General features: G+C 39.5%; 1 protein-coding gene across 1 annotated transcript in view; it reads left to right on the plus strand.

Annotated features, from left to right (window-relative positions):
* slc2a9l2 (solute carrier family 2 member 9, like 2) overlaps positions 1-26571 on the plus strand; it is a 269938-nt gene that overhangs the window by 40486 nt on the left and 202881 nt on the right. The gene's annotated exons all lie outside the window — the stretch shown is intronic.

Genomic DNA, 26571 nt, shown 5'->3' on the forward strand with positions numbered 1-26571 from the left:
AGGGAAGTGGGAGTATTGCTTTTTTCTGCTTTCTAAAGGCAGAGCTACATGAAGAGTCCATTAGGGTAGATGTCCTGCTCTCTTTCACGCTTCGTTCCCTCCACTCTCCTCTTCCTGATGCACACACAAACACACACACACACACACACACACACACACAAGAAGCTTCCATAGTTCCCTCTAAAGGTGGACCATGTTTGTGTTTGGGCCTGTTCTTGCTCTCCAGTATATCAGCTACAGGTTCCATTTGTTGCCAGTTGGCTTTTTAGTCCTTACACACATTTATCTCAGTTGCATGTATTCCAAACACAAAATTGTTAGATCTTTCAGAACAAAAGCAGACAGCGTCTAACAAGTGACAGCAAAATGGACGTTTTCTTTAATCAAGTTAGACGAGATCTAACGAGCGGAGAATACATCAAAGCAGCTCACAAAGCCTCTGTAAGGGTTGCACTTGTGCGCTGTGTCTTTCTTGTGATGAAATCCCAAAAGGCTTCAGAGACATGTTCTCAGCTTTCTCTCTCAATAAAATAACATCACAGAAAACACACACAGACTAGACGTCTCCAGAACTCATTAGTGTGATTTTAATTTAGCTATACATCCACTGGCCACTTTATTAGAAACACCTCCCTTATATCTACACTCATTGATAATTTCTTCATGTCCACCTACCACACAGGTGCACTTAGTAGGTCTACAAAGTATGGACTGTAGACCATCTGTTTCTTTATAATTTGTTAGCCCTCCTTTAACCTTATCAGTAGTCAAGACCCCCACAGAACCACTGATTAGGTATTGAGTGTTTGAGTGGGTGAGTTTCAAATCAACTTGGTGTCACTGCTAGGCTGAGAATAGTATGCCAACCAAAAATATTCAGCTGATAGCATTCTATCCAGAAACTGACCACTGGAGAAGGACTAGAGGACAGAGACGTCCGTAAGTCTTTTTATGCAAGTCCAAGTTGAGCCTCGAGTCTGAGTTCGGGTTGAGTCTCGAGTCTGTAGTAGAGAATTTTAGTTTAGTTTTCCTGTTAGCTGCAGGCCTTGCATTGTAGGAAAGGAAACCAAGTTACTCAGGTTTGACACAGCTTCAAATAATAAGCCTTTTATTATAGAAAAACCATTCAGTGTCAAGGACAGAACTGAAGCATTGCATGCAGTAAATTTGGTGTTCAAAATAAAGAGGCAAACAAAAACATCAGGTTAGTATGTAGTTTGTTTAGCAATTATGCTAGCTAACTAGTGTATCAGCTAATCAAGCTGAAGTATATTTTAAAAGAAATGTGAACTACAATTTGCTGAAACCTTAAAAAGATGCTTCCAAGTCTATGCTGGCCATTAAAAATTCAGTTGAAGGCGACCAGTTTGTATGTATGCAGAATCCTGCTGGTAATAACCCTATTGTAAAAATATTCATGCTATCTGATTGCTGTCTTTTTCTGTAACAGTTATGGAAAACCGTTACCTTTTCAGGTATCCTGATTATGTAGTACCATTATGTATTCTTTTGTATTATCTATTATGGATTACGTATTCCATTACTACCTAACCCTAGTAACAGATGAGCTATCATCTCTAATTTCCCTTACAAAAAAGTCATGAGTTTCACATGTGGTTTTTGCACGGATGTTACCACATGTTGAAATACATTTGAATACGTTAAAGCAGCATTATGTGAGAATTGGTATTTTTTGCAATTGTGCTCCTCCTACAGTGGCAAAGTGTATTTCACTTATACACCACTGTTGTAAATACAGATCACACTTTGAGCAAGGCCACAGTGGCAATGACAGAGACGTCATTCTCCCCATTAAAAGTCAGTGTACCATCAAAATGATTTTGAAGCTGCTATTTTGCAGTAAAATTGTTACAAAATGTTGCTTTAAAAAGCAGGTTCACATGTGAAAATATGTGTGATTACTTGTAAACACAATGTATGTGACTTTTCCACAAGGTGGACAGACAGTGAAGGTGTATCTAATAGAGTGAACAGAAAGGCTACAATCTTTAATTGTAGAAGTGCACCTACATGGTAGGTGTACCTGATTCAGTGGACAATAAGTGGACCATGTACCTGCTAACGGGTAACCTCATGAACCCTCAGCATATCCATCTTTACACTCACACTCACACACATACACATGTCCACCTCAAATACAGAAAAATACATACACACTGACACTTAACTTCCCTATGTCAGCACCCCTTGTCTCTCTATCTCACTGTCTCTCTCATATTGTGTAATAGGATCTTGTAATGAATGGGAATGTGCTGTGGTCCCTCAGGGGTTTTGTGTGTGTGTGTGCTGTGCACACTGGAGAGTGTGAGCCTGTCTCATTTCCACATCTCTCAGTCTCACAGCAGATAGGAGCACGATTCTGCGCTGTAGTGACTCAATTAGTTGCATGTAAACTGCAGCGTTCGGGGGGAGAAACCGTCTGTTGGCTCAGTTAGAGTCACCTTGGGCTCATAAGCAGAGTAAATGGAGATGTGTGAGGAGACCAGATGTCAGTGGGGGCGTTGAGAGAAATGCTGTGCATTCTAAAGAAGTAAGTAACAAGCATATAAGCAGAACGGTGTGGGACATTTTCAGTGCTTCTGTTGTTTGTAAGTGTCTACTGGCTCTCAGTGCCTTGTTTAATGGCTTACTGCCCATTTAAAGACACTGTAGAACCCTTAAAATCCAACTTATTACATCCTAAGGCTACATGGAAAACAATGCTGACTGGCAATTGGCTGAATTATTCTTGAGTTATAGGTGTGAGGAATGGAAGCCTGGACCTGGAAAGTGGTATATTATACACTATGGAACAAAGCAATTCAAATAGACAAGAAAAGTAAATGTACCATTAATTATCATGAAAAGCAATGTTTAAATAATTACTAAAAGGATAGTATCCAGAAAATAGACTCCAGAAAATGTCACATTCAATACAGAGTTATGAAATAACTGAAGTTTTGAAGAAAAGCCATGTTTTAAGTGATGTCTTACCTTTTACACATTGAGTTGCCAGTTTATTAGGTATCTTGTTCCTACATTTATTATCCATTTTATCATGTACATGTGCAGTATAAATGCACTTTTTTGTAGGTTTACAATTACTGACTGTAGCTGCTTGATGCTATGGATCAACCACCTTCTATCCTGTCCATCAATGGAACAGGGTCATGGAACTCTTCTGGTACTGCTATATCTGAATATATCTGAATATTGACGTTACAGATGACGACTTCTACTGTGGCTACTCACACTTTGCTTCTCATGGCTGGACTGGACTGACTCTGAGCTTACTGAGAATGACATGATGACATTGTCCTCTCCTGTTGGTCTTCTTCTCTCCTATGTCTTCTCTTTAACCTTGTTGTCTTTATTTCTAGGCTTTCCTTTGTGTCAACCTTTGCACCCAGTTTTGTATCTTGTGTCTCTCTCTTTCTTTCCTTCCACTGTGATAGCTTTTCCTCTTCCATCCTGAATATTTTCCCCTTTCCCCCAAAGTGTTTCCCTTTCCAGTCCAAACCCTTTCATCTTCCAACCACCCAGTGACATTTCCAATGGGGCTTCCTTCTAACTGCTCTCTCTGGCCACTCTCTGCAGTACTGTTGGGCTTGGGGCCTTCCTCCAGCCTCTCCCTGCAGCCCTCAGTGGATATATGGTGTTTAGCATCCTCCTCTGCCTGTTCTCCATGGCCCTCAGTGGCGCCGTTGGGAACAGATCCCTTTCATACTGACTCTTCCCTTGCCAAAACCTCTCCCTTCCATCCCTAACCCTTTCTCCTGCCATTTCAACCCTAATTGCCTTTCGTACTGCATCTTTTCCTTTCCATACCAAAAGACTTTCACTTTTATCACAAACCTTTCTCATTTCAGCCAAGCCTGTTTCACTTTTAGTCCCTTTCCAGCTCAAACTCTTTCTCCTCCCACCCCAATACTTTACTTTCCATCTCAACCCTTTTACATTTCAGCCAAGCCTGTTTCCCTTCAAGCCCAAAGTATTTCTCTTTCCAGCCAACACTCTTTCCCTTCTATCCCAGTGAATTCTATTTTCATCCAAATCATTCCCTTCCAACCTAAACCGTTTCTCTTTCTGTCCCAACTTTTTGTTCTTTTATGAGCAGGCTTAATTAAAAAGTGGTGTGGCATTGTACTAGGTCAAATGTCAGCTCACCCCAGTTTTTCCAGCAGCCACGATCCTGGCTACCATTCTACCCCCTTTCAACTTCATCCCAACCGCTTTTTTCTTTTATATTAATCCTTTCCTCTTTTAACCTAACCCTTCTTTTATCTCTGCACTTTTCCTTTTCATCGCAACCGTTTGCCCTTTTCATGTCTAACCTCTCCTTCTTCTTCATCCCATCTCCCCCTTGTCTATCTAACCTCTCATTTTTAGCCTATCCCAATCCTCTACTCCCCCCCCCTCCTTTTCATTCCAGCCCTCTCCTCCCTTCATTCCAAACATTTCCCTTTTTACCCTGTCCACTTTGCCATTATGTCCCATTCCTACAGCATGACTTTAGGGGTTCAGCTTCCTTTGCATCCACTTTTTGGTGAACCTTTTTGATTGCTGTGTTTTCTCTGATGGTTCTGTTGTATTCTCTCTCTTAGCCCTTGAGCTAATCAGCTTTCCAGTCCTGTTATAGTCATAACATATCATTTCCACCATTCTTCGGGGGCATGAAAGGAATGACATTGATTTTTATCCATTCCAACGCAACCACGCATATCAATTCTCAGTACACTTGTTAGTACAAGTGCAGTTCCCTCTGCATCCTCTCAAGATCTTAAAGATTACCCACTCAACGTTTGAGTATCACCAGGTGTACAACAGTAATAAAGAGTTGGGAGTAACTACTTTTTACTTTAGAGTGTTTGTGGATCTTGCAAAAGTAGAAGTCGCCCAGACCCACAGCCTGACGTTTCTGTTCTTTCCAATCTATACTTTCACATTTACTCCTCAGGCTGCAATCTATCAACTGAATGCTCTTAGAAATAAATATAATGGTTTTCTTATTTGGAAATAAAGATGGAGCCACATCAGTCAGACAATCATTCGGTGGGAAAAACAGATCAATAGTGAAAATGCCATTTATCATAAAGAAATCACAGTATCTTGCAGGGTGTACTGCTTCTTTATAATATCTATGTATCTTCATTCATGACCATTTTGATTTGATATTTGCAGACAGGTGACAATTAAATGGATATTGTGAATAAATGAGTGGAGAAAAATAATAAGTGCAGATGCTTCCAGAAAGGCATACAGTATGATAGAGTTAAGCAGTGAACATCTAACCTTGCTCAGAGGCATGTATAAAATGCTGAAAAGGCCCAGTTGACCTTGAGTTTGGATCAAGATGGAAGAAGAAAAAGATATAAATGATTTGAAAGAGGGTTGATTATTGGGTGCCTCCATCCACAGGACACGAGGAGTCACCCAATGGTTTGATGAGTATGAAAATGATGTAAATCACATGATATGGCTTTCACAGTCATCAGACCTCAACCCAATTGAACTCCTATGGGAGATTTTGGACTGACATGCCAGACAGCATTCTATCCTCAAAACACCAGCTGGGGAAATATGTTTTGGAAGAATTGTGTTCCATCTCTCTAGCACAGTTCCAGAGACTTGAAGAATCTATGCCAAGGTGAATTGAAGCTGTTCTTGTGGCTTGTGGTGGCCCAACACCTTACTAAGACACCCCCCATCACAAAAAATAGACCATTTACAGTTTGAGTATTGTGTAAAGACACATGCTACTGTATGGTTATATACTGTATTGATGGTACAGAAACATTTAATACAAGGAAGGACTATTATTATCTGCATGGCCACATGATTTGCGGCTACTAACAGCTGCCTATTCAGGTAAGCAGGGCTGTATGGGGTGCAGAGCCCCAGGTGTGGTGAGTCTGTTTGTTAAAATTACTTGTCCCTTGTGCGCTGTGGATAGAGAACAATAATTTGGGGAGGTGAACTCCCTTTTCACTGCATGCATTGTTGTTCCATTCGAACTGCAGAAACTGCGTGTCTCTACACAAACATACACACTCAAACACACAGAGAAGCAAACACAGCCTGTCCATCTCACATGGATGTGCACACCTTTATCAGCTGTTCTACATATCAAACACATACTGATTACTTCTTCAATCATTGGCTGCATAAAGAGGATGAAAGAAGTGATGAAAGAAGTGTGTCACAGGGCTGGTCCATCTCTCATATACACTCTATGCACTTATCTTTTGAAGCTAAAATGGAATTTACAGCTATCTATGTAGGCTACAGAATTTACTTAGTTAGCAAGCTAACCACCAAACACTAAGATAGCTAATCACACACATACCAATCTAGGTAGTTAGCTTAATTTACACATAATGTAATAAACAGCTTTGGATATTATAAAGAATTGACTCGTTATTGAGCTTCAAAATATTGAGAGTGAAGTAGACATGCATCGTTCTTGGTTGAGGAGAGTTGGGTTTATTGCAGTGATGTTGTTGAGACGTCTCTTTCTCTCACTGAGCTGACAGACCTTCAGATTACATAGGCTTCAGTCACCCCAAAGCTAGGCTGGATCTAACAGGTTCCTTTTTATAACAGTCTGTCATGTAACAGTCATGTAGAATCACAAGACACGAACAGAGTATCCAGGGATGTTCTCTGATATAAAAACACGACATACTAGAACATTCTGTAATAGATAGGGCAAGAGACTCTGCTGCTACCCTGAGGACACTGAGGATGTAATCTCTCTCTTAGAAGACAAACGTATAAGATGTTACGGATTTCCACTTCCATAGAACTATATGAAAGAAATGAAACATTTCCCAACTGAGGGCTACACTATATGGACAAATGTATTGGGACAGCTACACATTACACCTACAGGAGCTTTCATGACATCCCATTCTAAGTCCACAGGCATTAATATGGAATTGATCCCTGCTTTGCAGCTATAACAGCTTCCACTCTTCTGGGAAGCATTCTACAAGATTTTGAAATGTGTCTGGCATGTTCTTCCACACCAAACTCACCCAGCCATGCCTTTATAGGCCTTGCTTTGTGCACAGGGGCTCAGTCATACTGGAACAGAAAAGGGGTCTTCCCCAAACTGTTCCCACAAAGTTAGAAGCATATAATTGTCCAAAATGTCTTGGTATGCTGAAGCATTAAGATTTCCCTTCACTGGAACTAAGGGGCCTAGGCCAACCCATGAAAACCAACCCCATAGCATTATCCCTCCTTCACCAAACTTTAGGCAGGGAGGGCATTCGCCAAACCCAGATTTGTTCATCATACTGCCAGATAGAGAAGCGTGATTCACCACTCCACACAATATGTTTCCACTGAGTCCAGTGGTGGCATGCTTTACACCACTCCTTCTAATGCTTGGCATTGTGATTGGTAATGTAAGGTTTGCATGCAGCTGCTTGGCCATGGAAACCCATGCCATGATGCTCTCGGCCTACAGTTTCTGTGCTGATGTTAATGCCAGAGGAGGTTTGTAATTCTGCAGTTATTGAGTCAGCAGAGTGTTGGTGACTTTTATGTACTATTTTGTGGTCTGCCACTTCATGCTGAGTTGCTGTGGTTCATAAACGCTTCCACTCACAGTTACCACTCACAGTCGATCATGGAATATCTAGGAGGAAAGAAATTTTGTGAACTCATTTGTTGCAACTGTGGCATCCTATTACAGCGCCACGTTCAAATTCAGTGAGCTCTTTATAATGACCCATTCTTTTACAATTCTTGGTAAAGGCAGACTGCATGGCTAGGTGCTTGATTTTATACACCTGTGGCAATGGGACTGAATGAAACACCTGAATTCAGTGATTAAGAGGTATGTCCCAATACTTTGTCCATATGCTGTGGTTTTGCAGGTGGGAAATATATCATTACAGGTTGGTTGGGTGGACAATACTGAGCATTGGCGGGCCCAAAGTTTTTTTTTCACCAAATTTTGGTGGTCTACCAGATCCTGCATGGAGGAGTTAGAAGTTGTATTTTTTATATATCTTCTAATAATTTTATAAACTGCAATTTTGTTCTTTCACTTATTTTCATTTGACTGTCCCTTTCCTTATGCAAGTGGATTATCTTATATCTAATCTCCTCAGAAATATCTCCTTTAGACGTTGCAGATGCACAGGAGAAAGAGATTTGCAAGGCAGTTGAGGTGTGTTTTGGTAGTTGCTTGTGTGAATGTTAGTGTCTCTTTGAAGGGAAACATAATGTCAATGACTCCTTTGGGAACAGCTTTTGTTGGGAGGATGCTGCTGCAATTCACTGGTTTTGAGATTCAAAGGATGGAATAGTTAAAACGGTTACAGAGTGCACAAAATAGATGGGTGGACAAAATAGATACTGATAGTTTAGATATCATGCTGACTTTTGACTGGAGGTGATATAAAACAAATGAATGATGTCTGAGTTTTGCACAGTACTGTAGGCTTTGAACTCAACTCACTAGCACAGTTTACATCAACTTGATTTTAAGTGATTTTATGCATGCTTTCACATGCCTCACGTTTCTCATGTCTGCAAACTTCTCTCCACAAAATGGTTAACAAATAGAATGCCCTCTGAAGCCAAAAAAACATGATTGCCTTTTAATTTCTTTCCTGGGAAACATGATTGGTCTTTATTTTGGATATTTTCCACCACATCACCAGGTTTCCGCAAGGATGTTGGAAACCTGTCCCCCAGCGATAATTTGCTTGTAATGTCATTTATATCCATACAAAGTAATTATAAAAGACTTGTCAATTGTAGTCAGTTCAAGAATCGGAAATTATGACATGTCACCAGTTTATTAGTGTTGAAAATCGGACATGCTCTGGCAGCTGCATAACATGCACACACTTTGTATGAGATGTGAGCCCCTGAAAGCAAACTGTTTTTGAAACAATGTTGAGTTGATTTTGGGCAACACTTTTGAGACAATCATTACCAGGAGTAGACATGGAAAGGTTTTACTGTGGGAACCCCAGGTTTTTTGTTTTGTTTCTTCTTAAAATGTTCCATTCTCAAGTTTAAATATTGAATGTTTAAAACATCACTGAATGAAGTCTTAACACGTAATGCCACTTTTACTGAACATGCAGGAATCCAGACACGCTTTTCATTAAGGCAGTCACTACAAATAGCCAGCAAAATGTCAAATGTTTGTCAAAACAACCACTGTTGTAACCAAAATACTAAACTACCTTTTTCATGATGTAATCAGGACTGTCAAAAAGGTCCAGAGTCCAGTTACTTTTACCTTAGATTAGTTGAAATCATAGACTGTTTATATTTAGATACATAGCTAGCTCATAACGAATGACTCACATCATTACCTTTGTAGTCACATAGGCTAACATGCTGATTTATCATGAATTTTTTAAATTGTGTTCATGATGGAAATTTTCAACAAAAAAACACACAAATCGCCAAAAACATCAATTGCATCAAGTATAGTAGTAGATATCCAAATGAATGGCACCAAGGTTCAAATTACCATTTTTCTTACCGATTATGGAGTTTCTTGGCTCCTTTCACATTCCAAACATCACATGTTTACCACGGAGACCACTTGGTTGAAGTCTGCTGCAGTACAACTTTCCATTAGTTGTTGGCTAAAGTTGAGGTACATTCACCATACAGTTTGTTTCATGCACACATTTTAAAACTATATGTAGTTTCCTTATGAGAGACGTTACCAGGGTTTTCGAAATCTGAGCCGTTCCAGTCCATTTTCTCCCCTGAGGACTGCATTACCCACTGGGCCATCCTTTACATCTTTTTCACATGGCTGAAACACCTTGTTGTCAATAACAAACTCTACCAAACTTGTGATGACAGTGGCAGACAGATAGCAGTGTCACCCAGAAATGTTTCATAGGGGTAGCCAGATTGGACCACTGACAATGTTGGGATGGCATGCCAAAACCAAAAGGAATTCTGTTATACTGTTTTAGTATAAAGACTAGTTGAATACTATGTTAATATGAGAGTTAAGGTATTGCATTCTGATTTACTTACTGGTTTTTTATTTTATAGTTAATTTTGCTACTTATCTGATGTGCATTAGCTGTTGGAATTGGCTGTTAAAATTGGCAATAAATGTTGTTTGATTATTCCTTACATATAGATTCTAACCATGTGAATATCTATTTTTGTGCATTCTGCCCATAAGATGGCAAACCAATACATCAGAATCAGTTCCCCCTCAATTTCACATTCCCTTTCGCAAATCAAGTCTTCAGGAGTGCACTTTCACTGAGAAGAAATCAGCACCAAACAACACTGCAATTTTGAAAAGTAAAAAAGGTTCAAGAAAGATGTAAATCTATACTTTGCCACTGATTGGATTATTAAATTGAGGCACAAGACTTTTTCACCCTTTTTGCTTTCCATTATCTCAGTCCTGCATATATGTGCGCTCCTGCGACCATGCTTTATCAGGGGAAACGCAAATTTGAGGAAGAACTGAGATTTTGCAAGTGCTGGAATTGTAGGCTAACTGTAGTTTACGTAGCTTGCATTCAACAGTCTCGAAGTACTGCAGTTTTGCAATTTACTGACCTATTAGTACTACTTGGAAGTATTTCCAAATAGAGCTTTTTAGGTTGCTCGGAGTGCGAATCACCCTCTCTGCAGCTGAGTTGGGTTGTGAACTATCTGTCTTCACTACCACATGGTTGTTGTTGAATTATCCACTTGCTTCAGCTGAACCTACATTTAATTTAAAAAAAAAAAATGAAAGTGATGTTGTGTGACTGCTGTCCGACATGCAGTGCAGCGGCCCAGGCAAGCAGAGAGGCAGACCATCGTGGTATATGCTGTCTTTTTTCCAGTTGTTTATAAATTATTGATTTAGTTATTATTATTATTATTATTATTATTATTATTATTATTATTACTATTATTATTATTGACAGCCCTAGTACCTAATGTAATATTTTAGATTGAAACATTATGCAGCAAATTATTTCTAAACCAAGGACATTCTTGCACTTTGGGTCAATGAAAGTGTCCATGTCAAGCCTGTCAAACCATATCGCAATGGGGAAAATGTAAACAAAACATAGGTGTCATTTTTATCTGGTAAAACTACAATCTGGCTTCTTTTGGTCACACTGGGGATGCATTTTAGTGAAAAGTGTAAATGGAATCCGTCCATCCATATATGATCTGGACACAAAACATGTTAATGCAAGGTGTAAACAGACTCATAGAGTAAACACTGTTTCAACATTAAATCAACATCAGTGCTGACATTAGATCAACAGCTGTTAAACCATCAGCGAGTGCTGTTGAGTCCTTGTTGAATTGATGTTCAACATGGTTGATTTTTTCCAACGGTGAATCAATGACTAACACAATTAGCAAGATCAATGCAAATTTAACATGAGAGATCTATACTGATTCAACAGTGTTACCCAACATCAAACTAGCATTTTTTCAGTTACATTTTACTTTCAAGGAAACCTCTTGTGCTTAGATTTGCAGATCTTGGAAAACTTTTTTAGCTCACACACAGTCACCTAATGGAACTCCCTCACATTTTTTCAGTCTCTCTTTCTGGTAGTTCCCCTTGAACTCATCAGCAAGCGGAGACTGCAGTCATTAAGCTGAGGAAAGCTGGCTCTCTCTTGGGCACTTTGCTTCATAAACTCATTCCCTGAGTTTCTGTGCATGTTTGTGTGTGTGTCAGTGTGGGTGAGTGGGATCATTTCCCTGCTGAAATGGAGGAGGCGGGAGGCTTTGCTTGTCTTTTTTTTTTTCTTTCTCCTCCTTCGTTCCCTCTTGCTCTCTTTTTCATCTATCGCTCTCTCTACCACTCTCACTCAGCATCTCTCTCTTCCTCTCTTGCTCTGCTTCAGTAATTATATCTCTTTGAGTGCCCAAATCGAGCACATTTAGTTAAACACTTCCCTCTGTGGCTGAGAAAATGAGTTTCCTCCATCTGTAATCAGACCCGCTGACCCTGGCAGAGTTCTCTGCAAGCATTCTGTACTCTATCGTTCCAAATCAGTTAATCAGCCAAGCGTGGTCTGCTCCAGTCCAGAGAGAGCTGGAGGATGGCCAAGCGGGAATGCTGTGCTGAATGAGAGTGGCATGGGGATTGGATGGGTGTAAAGATGCAGGCTCGTCTAGAAACACATTTGCTGTTGCAAATGGTCACCTAATCACTATTCCCTCTGTGTGAAAATCATTAGCGCTATATAGACGGTAGCACTATATAACACAGTTACAGGAAACAGAATAGTGCCTAATCAATATTTCCTACATAAGAAAATCAGGAACACTATACTAAATACTGTAATAGGGAATAGAAACATTTCCCAGTGACTATTTTATAGAATTGTTATACTAGAACGGGGGTCGGCAACATGCAGCTCTTTTACTGTCCTGTTGCGGCTCCACAGCAGAATTAAATATTTAGATAAAAATAAAATAGTCCACTAATTTCGAGATGAACAGACTCATTTGTGTTTATAAGCACTCAGCTGGTTTCCTGATACATTTAATCTGCAACAAGAAGCTCTCAAATACTAAAAAGTTGTGGGGCTCAAGTCAACTTCTGGTTCGTCAGCTTCTTATTCGAATTGTCCCGTTCCACCTTAAATGGTGCAGCAGCCAACATTTAAGGTGGAACAGAAAAACTTGAACAAGAAGCTAGAGAATGAGAAGCTTTCAAGACTTCAGCCTCGCAAAAAGTAGAATGTTGAGAGACATTTTACAAGAAAGTATTTTACTTTTGCGGAAATGTTTCCTGCTGGAGATGTGAGAAAAGCAGCTATAGCTGAGCTAAAATAAATAAATAAATAAATAAATAAATAAAAAAATAAAAAAAAACAGGGCACAGTAAGTCTGCGTTATTTTTAGCCTATTCTAGTACATTTTTTTTCTCCAAAAACTACAGCTTTTTAGTGAAAATAAAACATAAAAGAAGCCAAAGCTTTTATTTGCTGAGGTTAAAGGGATGCTTATAATGTATCTTGAAGGTGAGTGAAACCTTTGGAAATCTAAAACTGCTTTAGGGTGGATTTTTGCAAGGGAGCTGTTTAAACTGTGTTTATTTCTTTTTTTTTTTCTTGTGTAATGCAAAAGGAATCCAAAAAAACTGATGTTACTGCTATGTAGCCAGAGAACACATTTCAAATAGCCAGCCCCCAAAAATCCACCCCAAAGCAGTTATAATTTTTCAGGTTTTGAAATTCTTCCCAACTTGAAAACAAGAGTTTTCCTAGTCTGGCCTTTAAGGATAGGGTTGGCTTAGGTGCAGCTCAGAGTTCAACTTTACTAGGAAGGGGTCATTTGGCTGATATACAAAGCAACCGTCCAACAAAACTACAACAAAAACACCCCCATGTGAAACACAGTGGTACACAATGCATAGTGGCCATTGTATAGCTGTGTGAAATCTCTTGAATAAGCTTTAAAGTTGGGATGCCAAAGACCTCACATGTATACAATGGAACACAGCAGCATTCCCCTAGAACTTTAGTGCGACCAGCACAGGACCAGTGCAAGCACAGCAAGACATAGACAACATACACATCTACACTTATTGTCCATTTAATCAGCTTCATTTAACATATATGTGCACTTTGCAGTTCTACAATTACAGACTGGAGTCCATCTGTTACTCCACATACTTTTAGCCCCCTGTTACCTGTACTTCAGTGATCAGAACCCCCAAATGATGGGTTGGGTCATTTTCAGCGCTGCAGTGACACTGACGTGGTGGTGGTGTGTTGTTGTGTGTTGCGCTGGTATGAGTGGATCAGACACTAGAGTTTTTAAACACTTGAGTAATCCTGCTGGACTGAGAATAGTCCACCAACCAAAAATATCCAGCCAACAACATTCTGTGGGCAGCGTCCTATGACCACTGATGAAGGGCTGGAGTATGACCAACACAAACTGTGCAGTAACAGATGAGCTACTCTCTCTGTCTTTACAGCTACAAGGTGGGCCAACAAGGTAGGAATGTCTATTAGAGTGGACAGTAAGTAGACACAGTGTTTAAAAACTCCAGCAGCACTGCTGTATCTGATCCACTCATACCAGCGCAGCAGATACTAACACAGCACCACCACATACGTGTCACTGCAGTGCTGAGAATAACCAACCACCCAAATAATACCTGCTCTGTGGTGGTCCTGTGGGGGTCCTGACCACTGAAGGACAGGTAACAGGAGGCTAAAGAAGTGTGCTGAGTAACAGATGAACTAGTCTGTAATTGTGAAACTACAAAGTGCACCTATATTATAAGTGGAGCTGATAGGATGGACATCGACTGTGGTACTCAATGAAGTGGCCGGTCAGCGTATAGTGCAATTAAGCAAGACAGTGCAGTGCAATACAAACTATAATACAACAGTATCAGTGCATAACAAAACCCAAAGCCAAAGAATACACAGTACAATAATTATGCAGGACAAAACACTTTGCAAGATCTAGTGGACCACCAAAACTTATACTGTCACATAAACAGTATTTAAAACTGTGGGTTTCCCAATTCGCACTTGGACATTTATGCAGCAATAATTTATGGCAGTAAAGATTTTGAATGTGAAAACTGCTGTTTTTAAGTGAAACCTTCAGTAAATCTCAGTCAGACAGTCTATTTAAATTGATGCTGCCTTATTACGTAGACCCCGGACCTCCACTTCATTTTGTTGTCCTTTAATCTTTGAGCTTTTTCTTCTTGTCTTCTTTTATTATTCTTTTTTTATTTGACTCAAAATGTGTGCATCCTTTTTTCTGTCATGATTAATCATTTGCTTTCTTCCCTCACTCGAGCATCTTAGACAACATAACGGTGCAGTAACCCACAGATTGCTAGTGGTGCCCCTGGCAGCCACATCACCCTAAGCAGCTGCTTATGTTGCTTATTACGTAGAGCCAGTACTGGTTGTGGCCTTCATCTTGCACAATACACATCAGAAAGGCATGTAGATTTGATGCTGGGACTAGCCTTGGACTGAAATCTGCTGACTCATCAAGGTTGCTGTTCCTCCTGTGCATATATGCCAGCTATCAGGCAGATGTTCCTCCTAGTCTCCTGTGAGCTGTGACCTCAACCGGGTTGGAAAAAGCAGTGATCGCATAGCACAGTGATGGTGTGCTATGAGCAGTCATGCTGTAAGTGTTTCAGGGCTCACAATCTCCCCATGTCCTTGCTAACCTTTAGCGGCGAGTGCTCCTGCTGTGACCTCACGCCTCCCGCCGTCCTACAGTGGCATTTACATGCCCCAGACTATCTGTCTGAAATGTCACAGTGTTTATTAAACCCCACTTTTTCTGTAAAACACACACTCAGACTGCCTTACCTTGAAGGGTAGAGGATGCAAGCATGCATGTACAGCACCAGCCAAAAGTTTGGGCACGCTACTGAATAGACTTTCTTTGAATCCTGTGTTCATGATGCATTATAAATGCACTTATAAAACATTATTTGACATTCATAATGCCTTATAATAAGGAGGATAAGCTTGTATATTCGGTCTAGTAGTTATAATTACATGCATAACACTTTATAAAACAAGATTATATAACTTTATATAAAGTTGAGTTCCATAATGCATTATAACTTCTGTTCATAAGAACAGTGTAAACACTAATGTTGTAATGCACTATAACGCCTTACAGAGTTTTATTACAGGCCTTAAGTGAAGTGGAGTTGTTGTTTTCAGCCGCTTTTAGTGAAACAATTTTCATGTTCCCACCTAAAAGCTGTCTGCATTTGAGAGAGCAAGTCGTTCACTTGAGCCAGTGATTGTGGAAAACGTCTTTCATGACTATGAGGCACACCCTCTGCTGGTACATGTGAGGGTTTACCTTTTTGCCAGCTAGTTTATTCTTAGCAAGCTATTTCAACCTCGCTGCTGGCCTTTAGTAAAATGTAGGTAATTATATGTCTCCAAAGAGGGAGGATAATTATTTATTGTTGCCCACCCCTAAGTCAGCTATTCGCCAACTTCTTGTTTGAATTTATCCATTCCACCTTAAATGGTGGAACAGAAAATTTAGCTTGCTAGCATCGGAGACATCAACATACCAACCAGCAATTTTTATGCTTGTTATGAAGAAAAGGACCATAATACATTGAAACGACATTAAACAAAGAAACAAAAGTACAGTAGTTTTCATAATTTTAACAAAGAAAATATTGACATTTGTGGGTTTCTTTGGTTGCGTGTGCCGCCATCTTGCTGGTTTTTATGTTTTCTCATAACACTCCGTTTGGAGAGCCATGTAGCCCTGATACTTCGCCCTATGCCTCAATCTGAACAAAAATCAGGACACCTATCCCTAGGTGTTGAATGTGCAAAATGGAGCGGTAAGGGCAAAGTGGTAAGGGCGAGGGGTGAAATGGGATTGGGTCAAAGTGACATGGTTTGAAGTTGCCAATCTGAAGAGATATGAACACCAGTAGTTTTGAGGGTAAAAATCATCCATAAAGCAATAACAAAATTTGTTTTACTATTCTTATTATGCTCCGGACATTAAAAAAGCATGAAATAGACGATTTGGGGGCTGGTTTTAGAGGCGGAGTTTTCCACAAGCTTGCAGCAAAAGTTTAACAAGTTGTCCCCAGATGTGTATTATTGATATGAGATCACATTATGAGATCTGGCCCCGTTACACATGAAGCCTGAGAGAATGCCAAGAGCTGCGTCAAGGGAGGCTTACTTAAAGGATCTAACATAGAAAATAGTTTGACTTTTTTTAAGTATATAATTACAGTATTCCAAAATTGCATAATTCCAAAAGTGTTATTTCTTAGTTTTGATGTCTTATATACCAAAATGTGGAAAATAGTCAAAATAAGAAAAATCCTTCTATGAGCAGACAAACTTTGACTGGTATTATGTATGTGGACTGGATGAACAGGGGTATACTGGAAACCTCTTACCTTTATGTAAAAGCAGTTTAAAACAGATAAAAGCATGCTGCACTCTTTTTATTTTTTAATTGGTGCATGCTGAGGTTGGTGGACGATCCACCTGCAGGGTGTTTTAAATAGAGCTCTATCCAGTATAAGTTCTTTGTACAAATTTGAAAAAGTCTGAGTCACTGTTTTTATTCGAACACTTGCTAGTTGAGCGGTGTTTATGGCTGAAGGTCTGTGCCTCAATGAAGAAATCACTGTCACTTAGATTTTTTCCTTTTGCAAATGAAGGTAAAAACATGAATAAATGAGAGGAGAAACATAATGAGGACAGATGCTTCCAGACGAGTGTGCTGCATGAGACAATTAAGAAATTAACATCCTGCCATGCTCTGTAGCTTGTATACTACGACCTCGATTTTTGGATCAAAATGGCAACAAGAAAGTGCCTTTGAAAGAAGGTTCATTATTGGGGCAGGAGCTTCAGCCACAAAGACTGCTCAACTGACTAGTGTTTCAACAGGAACAGGGGCTAAAGTGACATCTGCATTTAGATCTATGGGAAATACTTCAGTAAGAAAGGTTAGAAATTTGTGTGCACATTCAATTACTGTGATGCTTGTGTTTTAATGTGACATACATAAGGAAACCAAGAGCAACTCTTCCTTAGGTGACTGAGAACGTCATTGCAGGATGTGATCACACTGTGTAAGCAAGAACAGTCATTCCACAGCTATGTAGAGTAAGATATTACAGTTGAGTTGATCTGGTAACTATGATGGCCACAGTATATGATTTACATCATTTTCATACTCTTCAAACCAGTCAGTGGCCCCTGGTTCCATGAATGAGAGGCATTATCATTTTTCTGGAAGAGAAAATAAGATAAAGGTGTGAAGTCACAATAACTTTGAATTAATTTGCAGTGACCCTTCACTCTGTGCGGACAAGCAGACCCAAACCATGGAAGCAAAATGCCCCCCACAGCGTAACAAAGCCACTGGACCCCCTCACTGTAGGAGCCAGGCATTCAGAACTGTACCATTCTCATGATCTACACCGCACATGCACTTGCCCACATGTAGAGAATTTGGTAAAGTGGGACTCAGCTGACCGTTTCTCATCTTTGCATCGTCTCTGTAGACCAGTGCCAATGGATTTTGCACCATTAAACTCTCAAATGTGCACATGGGACCTCAAGGAGGGCTTGAGTCCCTGCCCTCTTGGTCAGTGTGTATAATAATTGTACATGTATATCACCTCCACCATTCTTGAATGTTTGTTTCAGTGAGATTCAGCTCAGCCTTGCGGAATAGAGCTAGAAGGTCAGCCCAAGTTCCACTAGCACATCATCATTCATCACTCCTCAGCTCCCTCACTGGTGCAGTACCAGATACTATGGAGATTTGCCTCATTAACTCATGATCTGCATACATCACAACTGTGCTGGAAATCCTGCTGATAAAGCACCCATAAAGTCTCTTTAAGAAAACATCATATTGCATAATGTGGTTATGCTAAAAAACAAACAAACACAATGTCAGCAGTAAGAAAAAAAAAACAAACAAAAAAAAATGGTCTTTGTGTGAGATTATGTGGGACTTAGAGTTATAGTGGAGAGCTTTTCAGTAATTAGATAGCATTGTTGCTAATTTTACAACCTTGAATACTGGAGAGGTGGGTTTAAATCCCTGCTCTGGCAGTAATGCAACTATTTTAAGCTGTCTTGGAAAAGGACACTACACTGCTAGTGTAGTGAGAGCTAAACACTGTTCGCTCTCCTCTGAAACATGGTTAAATGGCTGTATTTCTAAAATTGTCTGCAATATGGAGTAAATTATTTTGAGTTTGGGTTCAGTTTGCCCTTTTGTCCCTTGACAACCTGCCCCCTAAAATGTCTGTGCACGGGCCTGTTAAACAATTTAAACTAGATGCCAAAAGGTTGATGTTTTGATCAATATTTCAAGTGTTTTGAAACAACAAGAAGTTATTAAGTGATAAGTGTATCGTATCATGATCTGTTTACAATAGCAAGACTACAACCAGGTTTGGCTATGACATGTAATCATGGTCAGTAATGTATCTAGGAGTTCCAGGAGGCCTTGAGTGATGTTTTCACAAAACTGGTCCCACCCATTCTGAATCACAAAATGATTGGTTGATTCCACTCTCACTTCCCAATTATTTTTGTGATTAATCTAACATGTGAGGCCTTCTGTCCAGCTCCTGAAGGCCTAACCAAAGGGAGAGCTCAACTTGGCTTTATGTACCTATATGCCATGGGGAAAAAATCCTGATTGGACAGTTTTTCATTGAGCGGTTCAAGACTTTACACTCTTTGTTTCAAATAAAAAATTGGCAATGAAATAAGAGTATTATTAAAATACTTTATTATAGCAGAATGAAACAAGTGTTTTCAAGTTCCTACTAATTATTTGAAACCTGTGCAGTTGTGTAGGTCTGGCATACTGAATAATTTTATACATATCTATAATCAAATTGGTTTTAGATTACTGAAAACATTGATTCCAAATTTTTGAATGGTAGTGTGTTGAGTATGTGTGTGTATGTGTGTGCTCGCTGGGACTGTAGACTCAGAGATATGGCTCAGAGCCAAAATCATTTCTCTTTCAGCCACCTCGCTGCAGCTGTCAATCATGCAGTAAAGAATGATTTGTGCTGCAGCCACTGAGAGCTCAATACTCCTGATAGTGTTTTTCTTTTTACAGAGAGAGAAAGAGAGAGAGAGAGAGAGAGAGAGACAGAGAGAGAGAAATTGCTGCAAGGCTGCAATCTCTGACCTGTTTCTCCCAGTAAGACAGCAAAGTCTGGAAAAGAGGGCTGCCCTGGGAGGTCTTTGATGGGCTGGGAGGCCAGACGGGGTGGGGGTGGTCAAGCAGGTGAAACCTGCAGAACTTACAGTAAAACCAAAGTTAAGAGAAAACAGCACAGAAATGCTGGCTGGTGGGTAAGAGATTGTGAGCATTTGCAGCCTTAAGAGACAAAGTGATACATCTTTAGATTTAGATTTACATTTAAATTGGGCTTGCAAATTGATACATCTTACTAGCGCAACACTCTACCACGCAAATTATAAGTATATAGGTATAAGTATATAAGTGTAAGTACTTATACACTTTTTATGCTCAAGTATTAATGTCTTATTATTAAGTTATTTGACAGACATTACCATTGTCCCCAGTTTTTCTGAGTTTTTAACATTCAAGTTCGCGGGAAAAAGGACGCGTTATTCAGCCATGGTCATTTCCTAAGTTCATGTCTTTGGTTTCTTTAAACTGTCAGACTTTTAACTTTTCTTTGACATTGCAGCCTCATTCTCCTATGGCTACTTCTTTTAAAATCTCTTCCAATGTGGACCGGTTGCGATAAGCGGCTGTACAGAAACATCAGCACAAATGTTTGAGGTCTTGGCACCATAAAATTATGACGAATGTTAAGTTGGATTGAGGTAAAAGTTGCATGAATTCCAATCTGGCTGTTCAGACTGAGTCACATTGCTGCATATAGGATATGTGTTGGATTTCGCCACATGTGAAAGTGTCAAATTCAGTGTGTTTTTGCTGTTCTGCAACAAAGATAACACATCTGTGTCACATGTGAAGAAAAAGATTAGATTTGGGCCACTTTTACCTGCTGGGTGACCATAGCCTAAGGGATTTTCCTTTTCAATTTGAGTTCCTCTCAGAGTTTTATCCTCATGTGCTCAAGCTGCAATCACACTACAAAATTGCAGTTTACCTGGCTCTGCAAAATAGGCATAACCATGGCTGGACCAGAATACTGGCATTGGAAAAAATCTCATGTCAGCTAACTCACCAACTATGAATAGCAAAAACAAGAAAGTAAAGATTGTTAAAGAAATGATACCATCTAATCCAGCCCTCCAGAGGTAAGCGTAGTCAAAGCAGTCCTGTAGGTCAATGATGCGAAGTTCACCAAAGCTGAACTTGACAAAAAGCTTTGCATGCAAATTCTAAAGTCAGTTCTTTATAGATGTCTGCGATGCAAAGCCATTCCATGCTGCAAATTCCATTAAAATGAATGTTATCATGAAATTTTGCTGACAAAAAGCTAGTATGAGTAGGCCTTTAGGGTTTTTTTCTTGCTACCGTCACCCTCTGCTTGCTCATTAGAGGGCTTTACTTGCATTCCTGAAAAGCTGTTTTAAGACAAAAGCTGTTGTTGAAAGCACTACAGAAATAAAACTGAACTAAATCATAGTGAATAACAAACACATAGCTTATAGGTTAATGAATTTAATGGATCATGAAAGACTGTGGGCCGGGGTTCACTTGGCAAGTGCTATGCATCCTCACAGCAAGTTTAAGTCTAAAACACAGAAAGTGCACTTCCCTGCAAAGTTTAATGACTCCCCTGCTGGGTGGTGTATGGAAACTTGGAGGCAGTCTTTTTTAAAGTGTAGCCTGGAGTTTGTAAGAATCTTAGTCTGTTTGAGAGAAAAGTTTAGGAGTGTCTGAAAGGGGAAAATGTCATTGTAGTTAAAGGTGCATGAGTTTGGAGCATTTTGACAAGGTTATCTGCCAAAAGGAGTCTCTTTTGTAAAGGTGGGTTCATGTTTCAGAGCACTTGCCTTTAAAGACAACCTGTCTTCAAACATACATCCAATACATAGAGAGTGACTTCTTCAAGACTTAGGCCCGATCCCATTTCTTATTTTTACCCCTAGCCCTTGTCCCTCGGAACTGAGTTACAACAGGTAGTGGTTGAAACCTTCCCCTATGAAATGGGACCCTCAAATAAAACGAACATTACTTCATTAACAGGCTACTAGGGATGCTGTGTAGGCAACCCTGCCAGTCTGCAGTGATAGCAGAGGAGGGTAAAGTGATAGCAAACCTCACTGCTGGCCTTTAGTTAAATTAGGGCCTCATATGCTTTCAAAGAGGGAGGAGGGATTAAGGTGGAATGGGAAATTGACCTAGCTAGCTACCGAGACATTAGAATAATATTAGTGATTATTTATGCCTGTTATCAAGAAAAGGACCATAACACATTGAAACAACATTAAACCAAGATAATACAATGATTACCGTAATTTTTTAACGAAGAAAATACTCACATTTGGGGTTTTTTTTGGTCGCTTGCATAATCATCTTGCCGGTTTTTCTTTTTCTCATAACAGTCTATTTGGAGTGTGCCTCTCAAAAACCTCAGTGTGTAGGGCCCTGAAGCCCTAACACTTCACCCTACCCCTCTATCTCAACAAAAATCACCCTACCCCTAGGCGTGAATGTGCGAAACAGAGGACTAAGGGCTAAGAGGTAGGGACAAGGGGTGAAATGGGATTGGGCCCTAGAAGTGAACCTATGTCTAATGGACAAAGGACACTTCTTCAACAACAACATACCACACCCCCATTGGCAGTTATCACACAAGCAGCATGAGCCGGTGGAGGCAGTGTGATGGTGTAAGGAATGTTTTCTTTACATATTAGGAATCCAGATACCCACTGAATGACATGGAGTACAGGTATGTTTGGGCGCCCATGGCCAAATTACATATTTGTTGAATTTTGAAGTGAAAAGAAGTAAACACAACCTCTGCGGAACTTTTTTCTGCAAATCTTAATGCATAGTTTGCCAGTTACCACACCCCCCTTTGCCAGTTACCACATATTGCAAATGCTTTTGTAGCCAGGAATTGTCAGCCATTCTTTCCTGAAGCTTCAATGATGTTCAAGTCAGGGGATTGTGTGGGCCATTACAAAAGCTTCAGCTTGTGTTTCTTGTAGTGCATGGTGGATTTTAAGGTGTGTTTTGGATCACTATCCTTTTATAGAAGCCAACCTCTTGTCATTTTCTCTTGACTCTAGTCTCCTCCCTGTTAATTCCTCATCCACTTCTTGTTTATTCCCAGTTTACTTTCTGTCTACTTCTAATCCACTCTTTTTCCACTTCTAGGCCTTTCCCTGTCCACTTTCTGTCACTTACAGTCCGTCTAAATTGTCCACTAATCTCTGTCCATGTATTTTTCATTTGAGGTTAATTTTTTTGTCCTCTCTCTGTTTACTGTCTGTCCACTCTCAGACTCATCAGTTCTTCTCACGAGCAAACCATTGTGAAATGTGTAGAAGTGGTGAATGCTTTCTTGAAATCCTGCTTTACACTCATACTCAACTTCTTCCCTGCCATCTTCTCGTATTGTATTGTTTCCTGGGGAGCTCAAAGGAGTTATTCCAAGAACTTGACAGAATTATAAAAACTTCAGTTGCCTTTACAGTCTCAAGATCTCAACTATATCTTTAGGATGAGGTGGAAAGGGCTGTTTGTAGCAAGACTCTGTGGCCTTCCAATGAACAGCAACTGTGCAATGTAATAATTTCCACATGGTACAACATTGATATATGGATTATACAACATATTCACAATCTTGTTGAATCACATGGTCTTTTGAAGGCCAAAGGAGACAAAATTAACAGGCAGTTTCATACCAGTTCAGTCTGCAGACACTGTCATGTAACCTTAGGAGTAAAGCAGCGAAACATCTTCAAGATTAAGTCAAGTCACCTTGATTTAATACGGCTAAAGAAAGTATTTCTGTTTGTGTTGAATTTTTTCTGCATTCGACTGATGCGACTGAGGGAACAGTATGCTTTTCCTGGCCTTAGGAGGCTCTCACAGTTAGTCACCATGATAAAAGACAGAATGAAAGAAACATGGTCATCTCTTCCGATGAAAGAAGACCATGCAATGAATGGAAACGGTGACAGATTCGGGATCCATGGCTCGGCCACTGCTTTCTGGTGTTCAGTGATTCGATGTGATGGACTTGACCAGGCGTGAAACTTCATCAGGCAGACAGAGAGAGAGGGTGTGTGTGCTTGTCTGAGTTAGTGAATCACTGTAGGAGGTAATAGGTGTCTCTTCCTTTTTTCTCATGTATGCACGTATTTAGGACCCAATCAGCAAAACTGGCTAGTATTGAGGATCCATGGATTTATCGCTATGGAAAAGTTCCACAGTTAAAAGACCAATATGTAGAAGAGGATTGTTTTGCATTGTAATCAGTAGATGATCAGAGTGTGAAGAGTCACTAAGACTCCCATGATGAAAAATGAGAAAAGTATGATATGGTAATTAACAAAAGCCAACAAAACCAATAAAAATTCTGGAAAGTTCTTCCCAAAAGTGCTAAAACATTTGTGTGGCAGTCTGCAGATACCTGTTGGACATTAATTACTTCTATTTTGCAGAAAAGCCAAAAATGTAATAAAAAAATAATAAAAACATTTTGATTGTGCACAGTGGTGCTTGAAAGTTTGTGAACCCTTTAGAATTTTCTATATTTCTGTATAAATTTGACAACCTCATCAGATTTTCACACAAGTCCTAAACGTATATAAAGAGAACCAAATTAAACAAGTGAGACAAAAATATTAGACTTGGTAATTGTTTATTGAGGAAAATGATCCAATATTGCATATCTGTGAGTGGCACAAGTATGAGAACTTTTAGGATTAGCAAATAATTCAAAGGTGGAATTAGAGTCAGGTGTTTTCAACTAATGGGATGACAATCAAGTGTGAGTGACCACCCTGTTTTATTTAAAGAACAGGGATCTATCACAGTCTGATCTTCACAGCACATGTTTGTGAAAGTGTTTCATGGCACGAACAAAGTAGATTTCTGAGGATCCCAGAAGAAGAGTTGTTGATGCTCAACAGGCCAGAAAAGGTTACAAAATCATCTCTAAAGAGTTGGACTCCATCGGCCCACAGTCAAACAGAAAATGGAAGCGTTATGTTTTTAGATAGAAAAACATTACATTCTAGCAAAAAAAAAAAAAACCTTATCCCATCTTTGAAACATAGTAGTGGTAGTATCATGGCTTTATCAAACTCTAAATTATATAAGCAAATTCTAAAGGAAAATGTCAGGACATTTGTCCATGAGCCAAAACTCAGGTGAAAGGTTCACAAACTTTCAAGCAGTTTCTGACATAGGTGAGGCAAAGCCAGTTATTTTCTGGTATTTGTCATTATCCAGCACTGGGGAAATGCCCAGCTTGGCCAATTAAGTCAGATCTTATAAGTTATAAGCCAATCATATCTAATTATGAAGTCAGTGAAGCTCTTCCAAGTTTTATGACAATTCTTTTCAAATACAGCAAAAAGAAAAAAAAAAAACTCACCAGCGTAGCACTAAGCCATTCAGTTAGTAGTAAAAAAAGATTAGGTTTGAAGAAGTGATTACTTATCTCTGCAGTTATAATATATTGCAGTACTGATGGTTGCAAACTACACCTGTTTATTCTTGCATATACTTGCAGAAAAGATGAGTATTCCTGATGAGGTAACTAACCTTAATAGCATTCCATAGAGCCACTGTTAGAGATCATTTTCTGGGTTATTGCCTACTTGTCTGTTACAAGCTGTTGTGTGATGTGAACACCCTTTTTATCACCCCAAAATTAAAAGAGCAGGGAAAAAAGCATAGTTTAGATGTTTGCTAGCTTGCTATTTAACCACTTAACATTTCACACCTATTACATACTAAGGCTTATTATTCATTAACTACAACTAAACTAATGGAGCTTTTCTTAGGTTATAGAAGTATGTAATAAAAGGTTGGCTCATGGCTTGATAAGGGGTTAGGATAAACAATGGACATTGCTATTAGTAATGCTGATTTGATGTAAGCCATCTTAGCTAGCTAAGACCAATCTTGGACTACCATGAGTTTAGATAAACATTAAGATAACTTATCATCTTCAGTTATTTAATTTTTTCAGTCGATTTCATACAGACTCCATTTGGCGTGTAAGAAAGAAAAGTTTTCCAAGACACTGACGCAGCACAGTAAATTCTCGCAAACTCATCAGTTCTTCTCACTAGAAAACGTTTGTGGATGTTGTAGAAGCCATGGTGAATGTTCTCCTAAGCTTTTTAAATTTACTGATCTCTGTTGGTGCAAATCCTGGTGGGATGTTCCTGCTGTGATGAAAATGCCTGATGTTGATGCTTTAGACATTTTAATGACTAGTCTACCATCACATCCCTATTGGACTGCCATCATGGTTTATAGTTACCTTCATGACTGCAACCTCTACATGAATTCCTAACCAGAAGTTAGAATCTTGTGCTACACAGTCACACTGAACCTCCGCCCTGCCATGTTCTCATACTTACCATCCTGAGTGTGTACCATGCAATCAGTACATTCTGAATGTGTGCCATGCAACCAGTAGTCCACCAGATCAATTCTGACAGACTTTACTATCAGAGTAAAGTCTTGGTTGCTCTCCATGTTTATTCCTCATGTTCTTTGTAAGAATTTCCTTTTGAGTCTTAGTTTCTGTCCTTATTTATTCGTCATGGTTTTAGTGATCTTTTGAGTCTTGGTGTCTCTCCATGTTTATTTATCATGTTTTTAATGAGTTTTTCTTGTTGACTCTTGGTTTCTTTCCGTATTTATTCCTCATGTTCTTATTGAGTTTTTCTTGTTGACTCTTGGTTTCTCTCTGTACTTATTCGTCATGTTCTTATTGAGTTTTTCCTTTTGAGTCTTGGTTTCTCTCCATGTTTATTCCTCATGTTCTTACTGAGTTTTTCCTTTTGAGTCTTGGTTTCTCTCTGTGTTTATTCCTCATGTTCTTATTGAGTTTTTCCTTTTGAGTCTTGTTTCTCTCTGTGTTTG

Source organism: Colossoma macropomum, unplaced genomic scaffold (genome assembly GCF_904425465.1).
Source record: "Colossoma macropomum unplaced genomic scaffold, Colossoma_macropomum, whole genome shotgun sequence".
Taxonomy (NCBI): Eukaryota; Metazoa; Chordata; class Actinopteri; order Characiformes; family Serrasalmidae; genus Colossoma; species Colossoma macropomum.